Below are 21,705 nucleotides of genomic sequence, written 5' to 3'. Positions count from 1 at the left end.
GATCTTGCTACCCCTGATTTCCTGCCTGCTCACTCCATTCCCATCTCCTGCTGCTCTGACAGGAATTCTTAGTCCTCACCTGAGCAGCAAAACCACCTCAAAATCTGGTGCTGCCCTCCAGAGCCCGGACCCAGCAGGAGGCAGAGCCCTTCATTCCAAGAACTTCTTTCCAAGATCAGCTCAGCTCCTTTGGCTGGAAACCTTCCTAATGCACACAAACACTGCATGGAGTGGGTGGTGGAGCAGCCAAGCCACCTCCTGGGGTGTGCCAGGGTCCAGCTGTGCCTTCCCAAGAGCCTGGGCGGGGGGACAGGGAATATCCCACCCAGGAGGGCAGAGCAGGGGGGCCCAGAGTTCCAGTGAGGGGTGAATTCTGTGGGATGGGAACCTCTGACCTCCAGAAGGATAAATCCAAGGTCCTTCTGTGCATCCCACAAACTCTGGATTGTGCCAGTCCAGCTCCTCCCTGAGGCCACTGGCAGCGGCTTCCCAGCAGGAAAATCTGGGGTGTGGCAAGGCACCACACATCAATTATTTAAGAATTAGGGGTGAGTGACATTGGAGAAGGGACCAGGGAGGAGATGGTGTCCTCCCATTCCTCCTTCCAGAGCTGATCCTGGGCTGGAAAACTCCCCCAAAGGGTTTGACTGGACTTGGGCAGGCAGAAGGCAGCGCAGACACTTTGGCTTCTTCCAGGTGCCTCCTGCAACACCGACCAAAAAATTAAAATAAAATAAAATACAACATTAAAACTAAAAATACAAAATAAAATATTAAATATAAAAGACAAAATATAAAATATAAAATATAAAATATAAAATATAAAATATAGAATAATATATAAATATAATATATAAAATATAACTATATGTAACATACAATAATATATAACAATATATAGTAGTATATAATATAATATTAAATAAAATTTAATCTGAAACATAAAATAAAATAAATTAAAAAAAATAAAAAAATAAAATAAAATAAAATAAAATAAAATAAAATAAAATAAAATAAAATAAAATAAAATAAAATAAAATAAAATAAAATAAAATATAGAAATCTGCTCTTGTCAATCTGCATGCACATCCTGGCAGGGTGCTGGGGTCAGCAGCAACAGTCAGAATTACTTCTGCCACTCCCGATTCCCACCAGAATCAGCTGTGCAGGATCCATCACAGGGACAGGAATGTGGCATTCCCCATCCCCCCAGGGCCCTCATCCCTGAGGAGAAGAGCTGCAGCAGCCAGTCCTTTCCCTGTGCTGCTGCTTGAAACAAAAGCTTAATTAACTACCAGCTCGATGTCTGTTTAGAGGGATAAATCTAAAATCCAAGGATGGTAATAAAGTAGTGAATTATCTTCTTCGGCAGCTGAGAAGCAATAGCCCCAAAAATCAATATGCTGAAGTTATAGTGCGCACACACACACACACACACACACACACACACACACAGAGGTTTGTTTGTTATTCTGAATTCAGCAGCAGCAGGGAATGGCGAGAACCAGCCCAGCAGCCAGCTGGCCCAAAAGGAACCAGTTTTACACCAGTTTTTACACCCAGAGGTGGAAATGGAGCATCTCTGGTGCAGGCTCCAGGCTGCTCCTCCACAGCTCTGCCTGTACCTGGGGCAGGGCCAAAGCTCCAGCTCTGACACCTGAACATGCTCTGGGAGATGGACTCACCCTCCAGCACTGGCAAAGTGTCCTGGTTCAGGGCAAATTTGGGAGGAAACCTCCAAATGGGATCCCCTTCAAGCTGCCCTTACCCCCCACAGGTTTGGGAGACATAAACCTTCTTTGAGAGAAGTGGAAAAATCTGTTTGACAATCAAAGTACTCACAAACTTGGAAAATGGATCGTATTAAACAATGGAACCTCTCTCTGTTCTGAAGAGGTGGCAAATTCCGAAGTTCTTGTCTGGGGGCAGCTCAGCTCAGTCTCTTCTCAGCCCCTCCTGGCTGGAAAATGCCGCGGCCCGGCCCCGCTGGGCCCACCCTGAGCTCCCGGGCTTTGGCTGGGCCTTCAGGCCAGAGCAGGGCCCAGCAGCTCCAAGAAAAACAAAAGCCACAGTCTGGGGAACTTCTCTGCCTCAGCTGGCTGAAAAAACAGCCAAAGGAGAGCTGTGTGCTGCTGTCCCTGCTGCAGACAGCACAGTCCAGGAGCAGGAGCACACAGTGCTGTTTGTGCAAACAAACTGCGGCCTCTTCTCTCCCCCAGCCTTAGAGGGGCAGAACTCAATATCCAGCATAAACAGAACAACTGGGGGTACAAGCATCATAAAATCACCCTAGGACACCCAGCAAAAGACCTTGGGAATTTTCAGCTGATCCCTGGTAACTGTGCAAGCCCGAGTCCCACAGCTCCCCAACCTGCCGTGGCTGCACAGAACCTCACTGGGTCACCACAGCTGCAGAAAAAGGGTTATAAACGCAGGGGAGCTGTAACCCACCAGAAATAAAGCTTAAAATATATTCCTGCAAAGGTCACAGACACACACTCATCGCTGCTCAGCTGGGGCACCTCCAGACAAGCCACAGTGACAGGATTTACCTGGGCTTCACCTGGATCATGTGCTGGGGATCCAAAAGCACCCCAGGACCCTCCAGAGACTCCCCATTCCAGCCCAGGACCCTCCTTCAGCCCTTTCCAAAGCCTGAGGGTTGGGTCTGCCCATGTTTCATCTTGGAGCCTTCTCTCGAGCCTCAAGCTACTTGGTCTTCATGGAAAAATAATGATCCTGGAGGGGGAGAATCACAGCAAACGGTGGAGCTGTAATGTGCCATGACAAGCCACTTCCTTAAGTCCTCCCCACGCACAGCCTTGCCCTTGAGATAAGAGAGATAATTTGATTTCGGGAGCTGCGATGCCCAAATGCTCTAGGCGTTGGGATCACTTTGTCACTGTAACTTCTCTGTCCCCCCCAGGCGACACTGCTGGGGACAGGGAGCTCTTTTATTGACATGAAACCACTCGGCTCCAGCGCTGGCTCAGCCTCAATCGCTGCATTCACTCCTCTGCCCATCTCTGTAGCAACAAGGCAGAAAGGCTCCGAGTCTGGGCCCGACCTCCTGTGCCACTGAGCATCACCAGCTAAAAAAACAGCTAAAAAACCCTAAATTTGCTCTTCTGTTGGTGTTTGGAGAGAACAGTGGGCAAAAAGCAGGGAGGGGATGTCAGTGTCCTAAAGCCACATTTGCACCCCCACGCACAGGATGCTCAGGAGCTCCCTGAGACTCCTGAAAGGGACCAAGAGGTACCAGCAAAGACCCTGGGCACAGGTGGCCTTGCAGTAAATGTGCAGTAAATGTGGGTGCTGAAGATTCATCCACTAGCTTAAAGTCCCTGTGACTGCAGCCTGCAGAAGATGATTTCCCTTCAACACTGGAAATCCAGAAACACTGCTCAGCTAACACAGCAGTGAGAGGGCACCTGACACTGCCCTGGGGGATTTACCAGTCATGAAGGTCCCAGAATCTGTTCTCTGGTCCATGGGGCTCCTCTCTGCTCCCCAGGGCTGTTCTCTGGGACAGTTCTTCAGTTCACAGGGCTGTTCTCTGACCCCTGGAGCTGTTCTTTGACCTCTGGAGCTGTTCTTTGGTCCCTGGAGCTGTTCTTTGGTCCCTGGAACTGTTCTTTGGTCCCTGGAGCTGTTCTCTGGTCCCTGGAGCTGTTCTTTGGTCCCTGGAGCTGTTCTCTGGTCTCTGGAGCTGTTCTTTGGTCCCTGGAGCTGTTCACTGGGGCTGTTTTCTGTAGTTCTCTGTTCCCTGGAGCTATCTGCATGGCTGAGGTCTCAGTGGGGTACAAGGTACTCACAGGCAGACACTGATCTCAGTCCTCTCCTACCCTGGGAAGGCAGCTGGGAGCCCGATGATGATGTTCAGCACTTCTGCACTGCCTGAAGGCAGAGCCAGCAGCATCACCGGGGGCAAATCCGGCAGGGTTGGAGGCTGGATTCAGCCCCCAGCAGTCTGGATCCCATCTCCTGCTGGGAGCATCCCCTGGGGAGCAGGGGCAGCAGGATTGCAGCCCTTGGATCCCAGGGATGCTGCAGTCCCCAGGGCTGGCAGCACAGCCCAGGACACGTCCTGTGCTCAGGTACCTGCTGGAGGTGCACAGCCGGGTAAGGTGTAACACACGGGATTCTCCAGCTCCCGTCAGCACAGGGCTGTCAGCACTGCCTTGCACGGGGAATTTGGGAAATTATTGCCCTTCCAGCCCGTCAGCACTGTGAATCCTTCACTTCCATTAGCTGCTAATTTGCTAATGCAGCAGAGGAAAATAATCGATGTAAGGATCACTCCTCAGCTCCCAATAGGATTATGTGTTCTGAGAGCAGCGGGGAAGCTGAATTTCCCTTTCTCTTCCTGCTTAAATAAACTCATGCATTTTCCTTACTATGTTAATTAAACCCAGCAACGACCCCGGCTTCACGAGAAGCAAACACAAAAGGTGAAAGGAGAACCTGGCCCAGCTTTATCGGTCAAGAAGGGCTCCTGGCTCGCCGGCTGCAAAGGGAGATGCTCAGAGGAAACACGAGCAGCAATTAAAAATTAAAGAGAGACGGAGATGTGTGCAGCAGAGAAGGGAGGTGCATTTGGATCGCTGCCGTGCATTAAGGGGCAGCTCCTGACCCCCCCAGGGAGAACAATTCCCTCTCTGGGCAGCTCTGGCCAGCTCCATCCAGGCAGGGAAGAGGCAACAAAGAAGGGACCGAGCCCAGGGTAAAGGAGAGCAGCAGGGCAGGGTGGGAAACGCTGAACCACTGCTCCTGAAGGGGACTGAGCATCCTTCCTCCCTTTGGGGCGAGGTTATTTAAGGAGAAACACCCCAGAGCACCCTCACCGGGAAGAGGAGCAGGAAAAAAGTCAGGGAAAGAGTGAGCCCCGAGGGCTGAATCTGTCCCTTTGCTGGGCAGACTCCTCAGAGCTGCCAGCTCAGGTTTGCCTCCCCCGTCACACTCAGCTGAGCACATTTCCCAGCCCGGTGCGGTCCCAGGAGGACAATACATTGCTCAGCCATTGGATTAGCATCGAAAGGACAAGAAAAATCCTCTGCAGGAGCCTCCCAGCCTGGTTAGCGCGTTATCCTGAGCTCCTGCAGCAAGTGCTGCCTCCCCGGCCCGGGAGAGCCTTGGAGCTCCCCCAGCCTTCCCACGGGATGAGGATGGATTCCATCCCCCGTGGAACAAACCCGCTGACCTGGTGGCATCACCGTGCACGGTGTGTTTGAGCTCAAGGTGAAAAGTGCTTCACACGGGGCTGGGAAGAAGGAAGAGCTCAAAGCACCCCGACAGGATCCCATATCCACGAGGTACAGCAATCCAGGGCTCACATCAACACCCCAAAATGAGCCCAGCAGGGCACCCACAGCCCCTGCAAGAGGCTGGGGAGTGCCAGAGCTGGGAGCCACTGCAGCAGAGGAGTGCTGCAGCAGGAGGAAGGTTTAGCCAAATTAAGAGGGACAATATATATCAAGCTTTGGCTGTAATTAAAGAAAACCAACTCAGGGGTGAGAAGAGCAGGAGCTCTCCAGCCTTTTAAGAGATTCCATGCCGCTGCAGGGTGCTCACAGCCATTCCTGACAGGGTTTGGGAGGAGTTTGTGCCTGGGTGCCCCTGAGCCCGAGCACCCAAAGGGGAGCTGAGGATCGCACACCCCATCCCTCGGGGCCCATCAGAGGGGACAGAAGTGCCCTTGTCCCAGTTCCCCCCAGCTGCTGGTGCCCCCAGAAAAGCTCTGCTCCTGCTGAAGCACAAGGCCAGTCCTAGAGCCTGGCAGTGGGAATCCCCCCACATTGGGAGCCAGAGCCATCGCAGCAGGGGAGGGGAAGCAGCCCCCGGCTGCTGCACTGCTCATGAACACAGGTGGATTGTCCACAAGCACACCATTCAGGTGTGGAATTGTTAAAGTCCAGTTATTAAAATTATTGAGGAATTCCTCAGCATGAATTAAGGTGTAAATGAGACCATATGCCAGTGACAGTAGTAGGGATTTTATTTAATAGCAAATATGAGGGAAAGAAAAGGGGAAAGAAAGAAATAGGGAAAGAGGAGCTTGGGGAATGTGGGTGGGAGAGAGTGAGGTGGAGACAGACTAGGTAGAAAGTATCATCATTCCTTGAATCCAGATGACACTCCATTGATCCTCCTCTGGTCTTCTTGGTGGTGAAGATCTCCCCAAAAGCATAGAATAATATGTTAATATGGTTAATATACACACAGGCCAGGTAAGGAAATCCAGGCCCCTCCCTGCTGGGGAATTTGCCGTTGTCTTTTACAACAGGCTGGGTTTGTTCTATCATGCGCAGTCCTGTGGTTCGGGAGTGACTCTGGGGGACACACCAGGGAGATTTTGGTGGATTTAGGCACCCCCTCAGCTGCCTCTCACATGAATGTCCCATGGATGTGGCATTCCCGGGATTGGGGGTTCCACAGCCAGTTTGTGCAAGGGAGGATGGATGGATGGATGGATGGATGGATGGATGGATGGATGGATGGATGGATGGATGGATGGATGGATGGATGGATAACCCAAATTTCCTTCCCCCACCTAGGTTAGAGGGGAAATCTGTACAAAGCTGCTCCCAACAAATGGGTCTGTAGGCTGTGGCCTCTCCCACCCCAAAGCAAGTAAGAAATGATCCTTTGTGTGGCTGCTGGGTCGGGCTCACATTCTTTTCCTTGTTTCCTTGTTTGTTCCAGGTGATTGAAGAATGGGTTTTCCCTTTATCCAATCTCAGCAGTTCCACTTTCACTCCAAAGTTCCGATCTTCAGGGAGGTTTCTCTGGCTGTAGCTTCTTTATACAGCTTTAGTTATAATGAGCAAACCTTCATATCGGTGTTTGAGGCATGAACTATTTCAGTCTGTGACAGGTGTGCCACAACACCCACACCAGCACCTCCCTGCCCTCATTTCTCTCAGGCAACAGGGAGAGGGCTCAGCCAGGGCTGCTGCTGGTCCCTGGGGCTGGCAGCAGGAGAAGGGGGCACAGGCTGTCCCTGCAGTGAGGAGCTGAGCCTCAGCTCCCTGGGAGAGCTGTCTTTTGGGGACCCTGGGGACACCTCTGTGCTGGGGACCGCGGGATCAGCCCCCAGGCAAGGCCTTGCACTGCCCTGTTTTGGACACAGCCAGGAGAAGAGCAGGAGAGCCCAGCAAAGCCCAGAGCTCCCTGGGGTGCCCTGTGAGGACATCAGGAGCCTCCAGCAGAGCTGGGCGTCCCTTCCTCCTGCTGAGCTTCCTGCAGTCCTCCCTTCAGCCACCTCTGGCACAGAGCCTCTGCCCTGCCCTGGCTGATGCCCAGCCCAGCTGCTGGAGCAGATACAGGACCTGGGCACACGTGGCTTTTGTTACCAAGATCCTGGGAGCCTCCAGCTCCTTCCTCACCCTGTCAGCCCCACTCAGAAGGTGATGGCAGCTCCAGGCACAGCCCCAGGAGCTGGTGGTGCTGGAGCTACTGAGGGCTGAGGAGGAGACACCAACCCACAGAGCTCTCCAGCTCAAGGCAATTCCCTTGGGTGCCCACCAGCCCCAGCTGTGTTAAAAGTTGGTGTATCAGGAGGCTGAAAGTGGGAGAAGTCTCATTTTGCAACCCCATCTCTGCCAAAAGACTTCAAAATTGATCCAGGGAATCCTAAACTGTCCTGAATTATTCAAATTCATGATGAAACAAATGGAAAGCCCCCAGCTATAGGCTGGGATCATGCAATTAGACTGTTAGAAAATAAACCTCTGAAACCCTCAGACATTCAAACCCAAGAGACTACATGAAGAAAAATGTACACTTTTCACATCTGAGTGGAAATAATTTTAGATTTTTATTTTTATTATTATTTTATAAAGGAAATGAGCATATTTCAATCCAGTCAAGAGTGAAATTGAGTTTAACAACAAAGCAATTTCTATTAGTGGAGACAGAGGGGAGGGAAAAATATGGATGAATAGGAAACTCACAAAGAAATGTATCAGACAATGGTGGAATTAGGAATTAGGAGACATTGCTTTACTGCTGATAATATAAGCACATAATGATCTACCTCATCCCTAATGTGCTCCTTTCCTGGAACAACACTGTAAAATCACAGCTGTGGAAAAGATTGGGGTTTAATTCTGCCTTCCATCCAGCAGGGGAGGGAAAGGGGTGGTGTGCTTTGTGACCTCCATTAGGGCTGGTCCCTTTCTCCTGTAGAGCTCCTCCTCTTCCCATCCCATTCTTTTCACCTTCTCCACTCCCTGCTGGTGCTTCTGGGGACAGGCAGCATCCAGCTGTCCTCTCCTGAGGGTCCCCATCCCAGGCCACACAGCATCACCACGGCTTCTCTCCCAAGGTGTCGCTGCTCCTCATCTCAGATCAACTCCATTGCCAAGGATCCAGGTCATTTGGTTAAAAATTAAAAGTTTGAATAGTCTTAAGCATCAAATCTTAAAGTAATTACACTGCCCTAAATCTTTATTGGCTTTAAAGATTAACTTCTCATCTCCAACAAGGCAGCTCCACTTGTTTCTGCTCAGCAGGACCGCAATTTGAATACGGAGACAAAGGAATATTGATCACACCCTACATTGCTAAATGGAATTTTTTGTACCTCTTTCCTTCATTTCCCTTTCTTTTCTGTAGTTCTTCTCCTGCAGACAAACCAGTGAAGGTGAACTGCTGCAGGAGCTGAGGCTGGAGCTGCCAGGTGCTCTGTCACAGAGGCAGGGAGGAATGCAAAACTCAATTTCCAGCGAGTCCTGTTCCCTTTGAAATCAATTAGGCGGCTCCCAAGGCCCTGGGTTGAAAAGAGACGGACGGAGGCAATCAAGGGGAGCAGCTCTTGAGTAAAAGAGCAGTAAAAGCACAGAGCAATTCCCTAAAACGCTGCTGATCCATCAGCTAAGAGGGTCTGTGAAGGAAGCCAGGATTTGAACAGCTGGTTTTGTACCAGCCCTCCTTCCCAGAGCACGGCTGGGACACGTGGCCAAAGCCACCCCAGTGCCGTGGGACAGGTGTGACACAGCACGTGCTGCCTTTTCCCTGGACCCAGATGTGTCCATTAGGGACAAGACCTCATTCCCAAAGGGCATTTGGTCCCATCGTGGTTCCACTCCTTCAGCGTCCCCCTGGCACAACAGGCACCCAGAAAGTGGCACCACAAGGAGCACACAGTGGCATCTGTGTGACCCAGAGGGGCCCTGGCAGGGGGAAAAGCCAACAGAGGACAGGCATTTCCTCAGGGAAGGATGGTTGGAGGTTTTCCCTCTCCATTTCCTTGCTTGGGAGGGAAGAGCACACTGCTGGCAGAGCTTGTTCCCATATTTACCCACATCAAAGCTCTCTCAGAACCTCTGTCTTCCGAATTTTCAAAAGGAAGAGGAGAAAATCAGAATCAGCAAACTGAGGAGCAGTTGGAGGTGCACTTGGTCTTAAAGAGGATTGATTAGTCTCCTGCACACCAGTAAATAACCAGACTTTGCTCCTTGCCCAGAGGTGGGAGCATCCCTTCTCCAAACACCTGCAATAAGACACTTGCAATTACTGCTTTGTCTCCTGGAAACTAGTAAATAATTCAAACAACCCTGCTTTTTTCTTTTTTCCCTTTTGTTTTTCATTTTAATTAATCCACATAGAATTTTGTCCTCCAAATACAATCACAGCAGCCCAGGCACAGCCAGCAGAGGATCTCATTACGCAGCTTCCCAGCCAGGTCCTGCAGCCATCATTAATAGAGATTTCACCGAGCGAGGAATTAATAAACCCTGATGGCAAGCGAGAAGGGAAGCACTCTGGAGCACATCAGCCCCTCCACCTCGTCCCTGGGATGGCTGGGGGGCTGCCATGCTTTAGGGACAGCCAAATCCTGTCTCCTGCAGCCAAGTGCCACCATCCTCTGTCAGTGCCGGTGGCCCAGGAGGAGGTGCCAGGTTCAAATGGAGTGAGGGAGTCAGGAAAGCTGGCTCAGCACACACAGGGCACTGCACAGCCTGGTGTGCAGCTGCTGGCAGAGTCCAAGGGTGTGTTTTCACAGAGCTCTGCTAATCCTTCCTCCCTCTGCTCGCACCAGGAGCAGCCGCATGCCCGGAGCGCTGCCTCGGCACCAGGAATTGCTCTCAGCTGAGGGTGGCTTTATGGAGTGCAGACACACAGGCCCCTCCAAGTCCCTGCCCTGGGAGGAGAGAGCAGGATTGGGCTCCCCAGCACTCCAGTGTGGGGTAAAACCCCGTGTCCAGCTGATTTGGGGGGTTGGATCCTGCCTCAGTGCTCAAACCCACATGGTCCCTGTGCTCATGTCTTGTGTCCATCCATCCATCCATCCATCCATCCATCCATCCATCCATGCATCCATCCATCCTGGATCTGCTCTGGTTGACCCCTCAGGAAGAAGAAAACAGCTCCTTCTTGGAGAACCCCCCATTTTAGGGGGTCTGCATGGGATGACTGACCGCACACATGGACACGAGGGACCCCTTCTCCTGAGGGATGCTCCTGTAGGAAAATGCCAGCATTACCTGGACTAACTTGCAGAGGAACCTGCCCCAGCCACATCACACCTTGTTCTGCCCTGCTTTTTCCTGTCTGGGTTTTCCTCTCCTTGTCCCCCAGCCCCGGGAAGCGCCGTGCTGGCTGCAGGAGGCTGTGATTCACTTCGGCTCCACAGCTTCTCTGCCTTCATCAGCTGCACTTAGATAAACAGCAGTACATCAATAAGCAGCTCTAATTAGAGGTGTTAATAGCACTGGGAGCTGGGGGAAAGCACATGGAGGCAGGAGGGAGAGCAGTTGGCAATCTGAGGAGAGCGAGGGGAGGAGCTGGGAGACCTGGGATGCTCAGGACTTTCCCCTTCTGCCCTAGGGGGGCTTGGCACACACCCCACGGGTGGGACAATCGAGCTCCAGGAGCCCCCATGAAATTGCCAGGGAAATAGCCCCGTCCTGATTATCTTGAATAATTTATGCAGATGCTGCCATGCATTCATATTTTATGGTAGTCTTGCAAAGCCGTGGATATTCACAACAATTAATTCGCTCCCTTCTAGAAATCTCTGTCAGTGAGGAGTGCTGGGGGCTGGAGTGGAAATTACACCTCAGTTCCCTGTGGCACTGGGGACAGGCACGGAGCTGATCAGGGCAGGCACATTCCCAAGGCTGGGTTGTGCCCCTCCATCCCAGCAGCCACCCCAGGGCAGAGGGGACAGGGGACACTGGCACAGCAGCACCACTCCCACCATCACCCCACTCCTGCACCCACCACCACACAGCCCTCCCCAGCCCTGATTCCCCAAAGCAAAGAGGCTCTGTGCCCTCTGGAGGGACTTGGGAAGGGTCAGCTCGCACTCCCTGTGCCCAGGATCTGCCACACAGTGATCTGAGCAGGACAGATGGGCAGGAGCTGCTCCCAGGGGTTCCCGTGTCCCCTGATGGCTGGGATACAGACACGGGCTTCCCCTGGGCTGCCAGTACCTGATGGTGGGCTGGGCATTCCTGCCAGCTCCAGAACTCCCAGTGCTTTCCCAGCAGCTGTCTCCCTGGAAACTGGAAGCAGGAAAGGGCATCACGTCCCTTTAGGAAAGGTGGGTGGACAAGCTGTGCAGCAATTCCTTCCAGGAAGGGGGATGGATGAAAGGCCCTGGCTCCTCTGCTGCCCAGCTCCAGGCGTGTCCCTCCTTCCCAGGGATCCTCCAGGCTCCCCAGTGCTCCACATTCCATCTGCTTTGGGGTCAGGAGGAATCAATGCCTGGATTCAAGGCTGACAGTCACTGCAGGAAAAGTTCCACTCTGTTGTGGAGAACCAACAGAGCAGGAGGAAGAAGGAGCAGGTGGTGGATAGGGAGGAGGAGAACAGATGGGAGTAAGAGGAAAATTTGAGGAAACCAATAAGAGGTGCTCAGAGAGTGCTGGAGGAGGATGTGGCCTCAGGGGAGCCTGCCAGGACCCAGCAGAGCAGAAAGTCAATGATATTAAAGCAAAGACACTGGATATTTTCATTCCCTGCAGCTCCTGCTCCTCAGAGGAGAGCGAGGATGTCTGAAATGCAAGCAGAAATTCAACCAGAAGCACTTCAGTCTGCTTGTTCAGCCTGTAAAACACTGGGGAGCAGAGCAGGGACATGGCTCAGAGGGGACAAAAAGGGCTGGCATGTGTCCCCAGCCAGCCCCAGCGTCACACACCCTCACCCTCTGCCTCTGCTGCTTGCTTTCCCTTCAGGGACACCCCAGGAAAGCTTTGCTCAAGCCCAGCTGCCTCTGCCTGCAGCACCCATCTATCTCAATTAGTGAACCTTCCCCAGAAATGGAGCAGAGGCCTCAGCTCCTGTGAGCAGAGAGGGGGGACACAGACAAACAGCCCCTGCCAGCTCGGGGTGGCTGCTCTGAGCCTCGCCCATCACACACTGCCCACATCCAGCCTCCCCACGCCAGCCAGGGCACCAGCAGCACCCCAGCACCAGAATCAGCTTTTGGCTCTGCCAGCAGCAGCTCCCAGCCCAGGGAAGGAGCAGCTGTGGACACAAAGGCAAGCAGGAGCCTGGGGCTCACCCAGATCCTGCAGTTTCTTCCAGGAGCTCGCATCAAGCTCAGTTAGAGCTGATGGTTTGTCAGGAGAGCTCACTCCTGTGAGGCTGCAGAACTGGCATCTGCTGCACCAGGGAGATTCTGGGGGCAAAAGCTGCTGGTTTAGCTCTGGGTGTTCAGCACAGGGTCACCCTCAGGACTGCAGAGGAGGCTACAAGCCCTGCTGGCAGCAAGTCGAGAAACAGGTGGGGAAAACACAGCTCAGCTCCAAAACCACAAATGAGCCTCGCTTTTTAATCTTTTCCAGGGAAATGGCTTCTCCAGTTTTTGTCTGGAACAGCCAATCAAACCCAAGGAGTTGCATCCAACTGTGAGGGGAAAAAAGAAATCCAGCTCTATTAAATATTATGAAAGACACCTTGACAGTGTCCCCTTAATGTAATTAAAAACCTATTTAAAGGCATGCCAAATGTTTACTAATTAAACAAGCACTTCATTCTGTAGCCGTAATGAAAAAAGTAATTGGGATACTTTGAGCAAATCCCAGGTTTTTAAAGAAATAATTACTTTATAGAAAATTAGTTCCTAAATTAAACCATTCTTTACCTGCTGTTACTCTGGCTCTTTTTCTCATTTTTGTGCAGTTGAATCCTGAAATTACCTGGGACAGGTTTTTATCCTGGATAATGAATATTTCAAAGGACACAGGAAAAAAGAGGAAAAGTAGGAAATGCTAGGCCAAATGTTAATTTGGGGCTGGTGAACAAAACGTGGCTCGGTTGGCACAGACTGAGATGTGGCTGACAGATCTCCCTCCCACCACCCCCGGCCACCCAGCACTGCCACCGAGGCAAACCAGGGCCACCAGCTCGGGTACAAACATGGGCCAGCCCCCTGAGCCCGACTGCTGTGCTGTGCATGGAGTGAACTCATCCCCTGAGGGGGGAGAGGTGGTGTTTGCCATCCTTGGAGATGTCTAAAATCCCACTGGAATAGTCCTGGCACGCCTGCTGGAGGTGCAGCAGGACCAGCCATTCCCGGACAGCATTGCCAGGGGTCCTGTCCAGCCTCAGCCCCTCTGGGCTCTGTGATGCCCAGCCTGAGCAGCAGGAGGGATGGTGCTGTAGGACCCCAGCACAGCCCTGCCTGCAAGCCTGGGCTCCAGGCTCAGGTGCCATCCAGCACTCAGGTCACACCTCTGTGCCCTCCTTGCCAAGAAGGGTCCCCAGCTTAGATCAGATTCCTCTGAGGTGGGACTGTCCCCCTGGTGACAGCTACAGACCTGACACACACCCTGAGGGCTCCCAGGTGCTCCAGTGTGACCAGGCTGAGGTCAATGTCCAAGCACACATTGGAGCAATCTGCACATTGGGCCCTGCTCTGGTGGAATTTCCTGCCCATGACAGGAACGAGATCATCTTTAAGGTCCCTTCCAACCCAAACCATTCTGTGATTCACAGGCAGGGGAAGGGAAACCAAGCTCTCCCACCTGTGTCCTTAATGAACATCCCTCACAAGAGTTCTCTCTGTCTCCTCCTCCTCCTCCTGCAGACTCTCTCCAAAGCAATCCTGGCCAAGACAAGGCCCCCGTTTCCACACTGGAGCACACAGCACTAAATTTAACGTGGCTCCATGAACCCAGCTCTTGTTTTCCAGCCAAGGTGTGCTTGCCTCAGCCTGCCAGCTTTACCTGGCACATCTCTGAGCATGAGCCCACTAATCTGAGGTGACACCAGGCTGAATCCAGAGAGAGGCAGTGAAGGCACACGGTGACCAAACATCTGTGCAGGAGGCAGCAGGGGCTGGCTCCCAGTTGTGGGGCTGCAGGGGCCTGGGAGAGCAGATGGAGAGTCTGATTGCATTTGCTGATAATGGATTAGGAGGCGTTTCTTGGATCTCCACTTCCTCCTGGTTAGCCAGTTCCTTGAGGGGCTCTGCAGGGAGGTGTTACAAGAGATTTATTAACAAGATGAAGTGCAATGCCAGGAAAAGCTACTCCTGCACTTTCCCTCTCATGTGCATTTGCTGAAACCCTCCCCATGTGAAAGCACTCAGCATCCTTCCTCCTCCAGCAGATCTGCTCCTTCCCTCCCAGCTGCTGTTTCACCAGAGCAATGGGAAAATGCTGCTGTCCTTCCTCAGCCACCCAACAGCCTCCAAAATGTCCTTATGTGCTAACAACAGCAAGCATAAGCACCTTAAAAGCAAGGGAAAATAACCTGTGGGGAGGTGCAGCTTGTCCCCAGCATCCCCAGCACTGTCACAGCCTTTCCCCAGGGCCAAACTCCTCCTGGCTGCTCTGACAACAGGAAACAGGCTCCCAGCTCCTCCTGGGAAGAGCAGGGATGGAGAAGAGACTTTGGATTAGCTCCAAGGGTGTGGGTGTAAGGGGAAAGCCTGGGTTTAACACCCTCAGGGGGTGTTGGGGAGCTGGCTCTGACTGGCAGGCCAGCCTTTGGCACAGCTTCTGGAGAGGAGCTGGATGTTCCCTGCTTACCTGACAGCTCCCAAAGGTAACTGAGAGCTTCCAGCAGCATCACCTGCTCCCAGCAGGGCACAGACACACAGTCTCCTCCTGGATGAAAAGCAGATTGTTTGGGCTTCCTGGAGCCAAGGGTCACATCTGGAAGCCCTACCTGGTCCCCTAAATCTGGGCTGTTCCTGCAGGGATCGCTCCCAGCCCAGGGACTGAAACTGAAGGTACATGTTGCTGGCCAGCAAGTCTGACTAATCCATTTTTACCTGTTTTCCCTTGAGCCTGATCCTCCAGGCACTGATGCACCTCACACTGCCCCAGACTGGGCTGTTTTAGCAACAATCCCACCCTGCAGGTGAGGAAGCCAAAACCTGTCTGTCTCGGGTTGCAATGCAAGATGTACCCAAAATTCTATTGCCATCTGTTAAAACCTGGTGGGGCAGTGTAAACTGAAGGAGGAGGCAAACAAGAAGCAAGGAAAATAAAGGAGAGAGAGAGAGAGCAAAGCAGGTGAGCACAGGGGTATAGGAGCCTCCTGGTGCATGGTTATACTTCACCACAAGTGAAATAAATTAGCTTTTTCTGAGAGGAAGGATACAGAGCACACCATCACCATGTGTGGGAGCCTGACAGCACCTCAGAACCCTTATTCCAGGAGAGCTGAGAGATTCACCAATACATCAGAGCAGTTCTGCTGCTGTGAATGAACCCCCTGTCTTGTAACCTTATCTCCCTGAGGAGTGGTGTTGGACTGTCTGGTCCCTGAATGCCATTGCAAAACCCAGCACAGGTAATCCCCAGGGACAGAGCCCTGGATCTCCATCAGCTCGTGGGATATCTGCAACAAACGGCTGCAGATGGAGGAGTCACACCAGGCTGCACAGGAGCTCTTCCTGTGACTGCTGTCAGACCCAAGGATGAAAAATTAACTCAGCTGCTAAGCCACAGTTCATCTCAGCTGGCTGAGGGCTGCCTTTGCAGCCTGGATGCAGGCACAGGCACCGCTCAGCCTGGCCAATTTCCTGTGCTGATGCTTCACCCGAGACCTGGGCAGGACAGAGCCATTAATTACAGAGGCTGCAATTGTCTTTCCTGTAAGATAAGGGGGAACCAAACACAGGTCAGGAGCTGCACGTGCCCAACAGGGGAATGAACTCTGCCAGCAAGTGCTGCTCAAGCCAGCCTTGCTGGGATGACACGAGTGCTGTGTGCTCAGCCAGCCCAGCCACGCGTCTGGCTTGGGTGGAATACAATTCCCTGGGGAGCAGAGACCCTGCCACGCTCAGGATTTAATTGCCAGGAGCAGCCAGTGAGAAGAGGCTTCCCTGCTCTCCCCAGGCTCTTGGGAGCTGCTGACCCCCACCCACTCAGCTGCTGGTGCTTTGTGAAGGAGGTCAGGAGCTCCTAGAGGCTCTGTGCCCGTGGACAGGGACAGGATGGGTTCCCACCGTGCAGCTGTGACATCCCCAAGCAGGGCAGGGAGCTGGGACCTCACCTCCTGCATCCAAGGCCCAGCAGGGCCCCTGTAACTCCCCTGCTCCTGGGCTGGCTGTGCCATCACACTGCTCTCCAGTCAGAGATACAGAGGTCACACACAATAACCCCAGCCAGGCTTCTGCTGATTCACTTAAATACAAAAATAGCACAAAGTGCCTCCTGTTCCACCCACTGTCCTCAGAGGATAAAGAGACTCACCTTCCTGAACCAGCAGCATGAAGCTGCCACACCTCAAAGAGAGGGATTTTCCAGGATGAGCCTCATCCTCAAATGCTCAATCTGACCAGTAATGTGCCCACCAATTCCAGCTGGCCATGAACTGCTCACCAAAGCCACATCTCCCCACCTTTTCCTATGTTCTTCTCATGCTTTCCCTCTCCAAACACAGCTGGGAGGATTTGCTCCAAAGCCCAGTCCTCCCCAGCAGAGAGCAGGTCAGCTCCACAGCTCTTCCAGCTCTTCCCTTGGTTTCCCACCCGAGCTGACCCAAGTCCAGGACCTGAAGTCTCCAAAACCACACAGGGACAGCAGCTCCTGCTGCCCCTGGAGCAAGGAGTCACCTTCACACACCTGGGTACTGCTGCACCCAGACCTGTTTGGTTTTAAAACCTAAACCTGTTTGGTTTTAGGGTTTTTTTACATAGATTAATAATCATACACTCAGCAGCTCAGGCACTACCACAAGATGAGTATTTTGCTGGATTTGCTGGTTTACTCCTCACAGGGGCTCCAGCTGCTCCCCCAGCCCAGCAGCAATTCCTGTAACCTGTCACAGCAGAACAGGACTGTTCATGTTTAGTGCCTCAAAGCAAACATCATTCCTTTCCTTTTGCTCTGTACAAAACACACTACAGAGGACTCAATTATAAACTAAACCCATCTGCCATCTCTGCTGTGCCACACCAAACAGCTTATTAATGAAAAACAATTATAATTATTGACACAGAGGTAACCAGAAACGCCACCAGAGCAGCTCGTGTTTGGGAGCAGCTGTATCCCACAAAATATCCTGTTCTGGGCACTTCAGGAGGATGCAAGACACCTTTTGCACACACACAGGACAACCTGCCTTCACTCAAGCCTCTTCCTGGATCCCAGGACCGAGGAATTGGCTCACATCCCTCAGCACAAGGTCTAAGAGCCCTTCTGCTATTTCTGTGGTCATTAATTATGACAACTGGGTCTCTATCAGGGTTTTACAAGCTGGAAGGTACAAAAGCTAATTAACATTGTGCTCCTGGTCCTCACAACCTCCCAGCTGAGCCACGGCTCTGCCAAAAGCCTTGCTGGAGAGAAGGAAGGGGAGGAGAGGGAAAAAAAATATAAAGAAAGATAGAAAATCATCTTGGCTCCCAGCCCAAACCTTTCTCTTTTTAAGATGCATTTCAAGAATCTGCTGGCTGGTAACTTCCCCGAGTTACAAGGGAGGCTGCTTGTCAAGAGCTGACCTGAGCTGGATTTAACTGGGAGCCAGTTGGAAGGAGATCCAAAGGGGACCTTGGGAGGCTCCTGGAGGGTGGCAGGGGATGGCAAAGCCACCACACGAGCAGAGAGCACCCTCTGCAGCACAGCCAGAGCCTGCAGCTGCACCGGGCTCTGGTTTGGGTTGGAGAGCCCTGGGCTGTTCACAGCTCCAAGGACAGAGGTGCTGACTGGGGATTTAGAAACTGGATTAGCTGGGAGCAACCAGCTGCTAATCCCAGCTCCTCCTCTGAGGCTACCTGTTGCCTTAGGCACAACCACTGCCTTTCTACTTCAAAATTCTCCTGCTCTGCAATATTTATTTCCTGCATGAAGTTGTTTTTTTGGGGGAAGAAATATATTAATAGAGGAAAAACAAATCAAATATTCTCCAGCAGTAGAAAATATTGACCAGTTTCCACATCTAAGTATTATCAATATCCTAAACCTTTAATTCCACCAGAAACAAAACAAGTCCATTTGAGAGTTTCAGTCAATGACTTGGGAACATTATCATTCTTGCTAAATGTAGCCCCTCAGGAGAATATTGACCATCAAACTACACTTTCAGCTGTTTAAAACTGCCCTGGGGCTCCCCACTCCTTTATTCCACAGCCTGAGCACCTGCCACCTTATGGCTTCATCAGCAGCCGAAAAGAAGTTTAATTTTTAATGGAGGAACATGACCTTTCTTTCCCCTCCAAATGATGTGACACATGTTCACACAGAGGAGAACCAACCCACAGCACGGCACGCTGTGAGTTCAAAAGGCAGTGGAGACACAGAGAGCTCAGTCTGTGCTCTGCACAGGGCTAGCTCACAGCTTCATCCTCACAGACAAGCAGAACCCAAGCTTTGCTGATCCCTCAGTGTTGTTACCTATCAACACTTCATCATTTCAGAACTCCTGCTTGCCTGAATATGAAAAACAATCCTCTTGTTTTCCTCCTGCATATTTTAGCACTCCCCTCTGGTTCCCACCTGGCTTGTTACCAGCCTCTCCTGACCACATGTTGCTACAGCCTTTGGCTCCCTCACAAACTGAAATCTTTGGCTTTGATCCTGCAGTAAATCCAGACCCACAGTGGGGGTGAGCTGGTGTTGGAAAGCCAGGAAAGACCATGTGTATATATATATTTCTGCCTCCACAGTTCAGACTGGGGTGTGTAAAACTGCCCAGTTTACACCCTCAGAACCCTTTCCCCAGCCCAGTCACCAACACCAAGCAAAACTTCCCCTGCCTGGTGAAAGAAAAAGCTCATAGTGGGTAAAAAAAGGGTCTGGTTGTCCATGACCCTGTGTCAGGAATGGATCCATCAGCCTGGAGCTCCATCCACAGCAGAGCCACTGAGCCCCCCAAGCACACCTGGCTACCAAGGCAGGCTGAGCTGCCCCACACCTGAGGCAGTGCCACTCCCAGCAAGGGCACAGGCCCACGGTACCCAGACAAGCACCTTCACTGACAGCATCACAAACACACCAGGATGTCCCTCGGCACAAAGGTGCTTTATCCAGGAGAGAAGAAGTCTTGAACATCAACTTTTCAGCCTTGAAGCATTTCAAGCCATCCTCCCCTCGCAATCCCCGATGGTTTATTTGTTTGCTGCGCAACATCATAAACATTTCTACCAGCTAGCAGACTTAAAATCCAACTGCTTTCTGCATGAAGTGAAGCCCAGTGTGCATGATGCCCTCTCCTTCCCTTGGAGCTATTTTCCTTCCCATGTCTCTGGGACTGGGAGCGTGGGCAGGCGCCGTCCCACGCTGATCCCGCTGAACGCCCGCGGGTGCTCAGCCCCGTCCCTGCCAAGGACAGCGCTTCGTGTCTCACTGACACGTCTGAGAATCAGCAGGATTAAGCTCTTGTGAAGTATAATTATTTATAATTATTCATAAATGTCATCAAGATGTGCCTGTGATCGCTGCTCTCGCTTTGCAGCGGGGTAAGGGTGGCAGATGAATGCAAGTGCTGGAACGCTCATTTTTCAGGCTCACTCGTGTCCTGTTTTCTCCAGAAGTTCCAATTACAGGTTCCTGTTGAATCCCAGCCCTGCAGGGAGGAAGAGCAGCCACTTCCATGGCTGGATCACCTACACACAGAGAAAACAGAAATGGAAGCACCAGCTGAAGGTGTTGGGTTTGCCCAGTGTGGAGCCTGGCACAGAACACACCACACAAGGGTCACTCGTGTCCCTCACAGATATTTCACAGAACAGGTATAATGGGAAGAAAGGCAGTTTAACAAGTTTGGCCTGCAAATTTTAGATAAGCATTTGGAGAAAGTCCAGTGAGGGAAAAGGCTGAGCACTCCCTGCTGTCCTCCAGCTGCACTTTCCTCCATCAGCCACACACTGGGAACAGAGCAGGGACTGAATCTCCCCACTGCCTCTGCTTTCACCCCCAAGACTCAGCTCAGAGATATTTCCAACTGAGAAAATACCTCCTCAGCACCAGCACTCAGCTCTGGAGCTGTGAAACAAATACTGTGTCAGTCACAATTTTGTGAGCACAAAACAAATAATGATGTATGGTGGCAAAGCTTCTTTCATCAGCTGATTACACAGATAATAACCTGTTTGGTTTTTGGTGTTCTAGGGTTTTTTTACACAGATTAATGATCATAAACTCAGCAGGTCAGGCATTATCACAAGATAAGTAGCTTTGACAACAAGCGCTGCATTTAGAAAGGATGCTTAATTGAAGCTAATTTCACTAAGTGACCTTAAATAGCAATTTCCTTTTCATATGACAAAATGACTAATTTATTTTTTTTCATTTAAGGCACAAACCTTCTATTTTTTCCTGCCTTCATGATTAACTTTGAAGTGCAAACTCCTGAATGTTCTTTTATCTGTATCTCTTTTAACTGTGCACAACAAAAGTTAACCTGCAAGGTTCTTTTCTATTTGTTCACATAAAGGACTGTACAGTCAAGTATTGAATACAGATTCTTTCCCCCAGAAATCAGAATGCCAAGGCCATCCAAAGATGACACTGGTGAAACCACAGTGGATTTTGGCCCATCTGCAAATTACTGTGTCTCGAGGGAAAACTGCAGTACAGAATTCATCTGTACTGGCCTCTTCCTTGTTACCCTGAGAATCTTCACCTCTGCAATTGAATTATTTCATGTATTAAGCAGCCAAATGAGAGGCAGCAGAGCTGCTCCCTGCTGCTCTCTCCATTCCCCTCAGCTGCAGGATGGACCTGCACTGAATCCTGACTTTTAGCCTGGACAAAGCCCTCTACAGCCTCATTTAAATTTAGATAAACAGGACACAAAGCACTCAATTTTCTGACTGATTTTCTGGAATCTTTCAGACAGGACCACTTGAGCTGAAAGGAAAGTAACTGAAATCCTGGGAAAGAGTAGTGGAAAAGGAAACAAAATAAAAAAGCCGCAAACCAACATTTAGACATTTCTCCTCTCAACAACAGCATCGTTTCCTTAAGATGGGATCTCAAACAGAATAAGGGAACAGGCCAAGGCTGAAGCAGCCACTGATTTCCCTAGTGTGTGTCTAAACCACAATGAAGTATTTCCAAAGCACCACTTAGCCCTAAATCAAACACTTCCATTTCCCTGGGCTCCCTCTTACAAAGCACTTCCAGGAGCCAGAGGTTCAGACTGTGTCTCCCTCTCCTAAAGCAGCTACAAGAGCAATCCCCACAACTTAAGGAGCCTATTAACAAAAACAATGTCTGTAATTGGCTTTTATTGGCATGGTTGTGAGATGAAAGGAGTCACTACACTCACTTGAAGCCAGCGTTTCCACTGGGGACA

This window comes from Poecile atricapillus, chromosome 17 (assembly GCF_030490865.1).
Source record: "Poecile atricapillus isolate bPoeAtr1 chromosome 17, bPoeAtr1.hap1, whole genome shotgun sequence".
NCBI classification, from domain to species: domain Eukaryota; kingdom Metazoa; phylum Chordata; class Aves; order Passeriformes; family Paridae; genus Poecile; species Poecile atricapillus.
Note: the sequence above shows the minus strand (reverse complement) of the source record.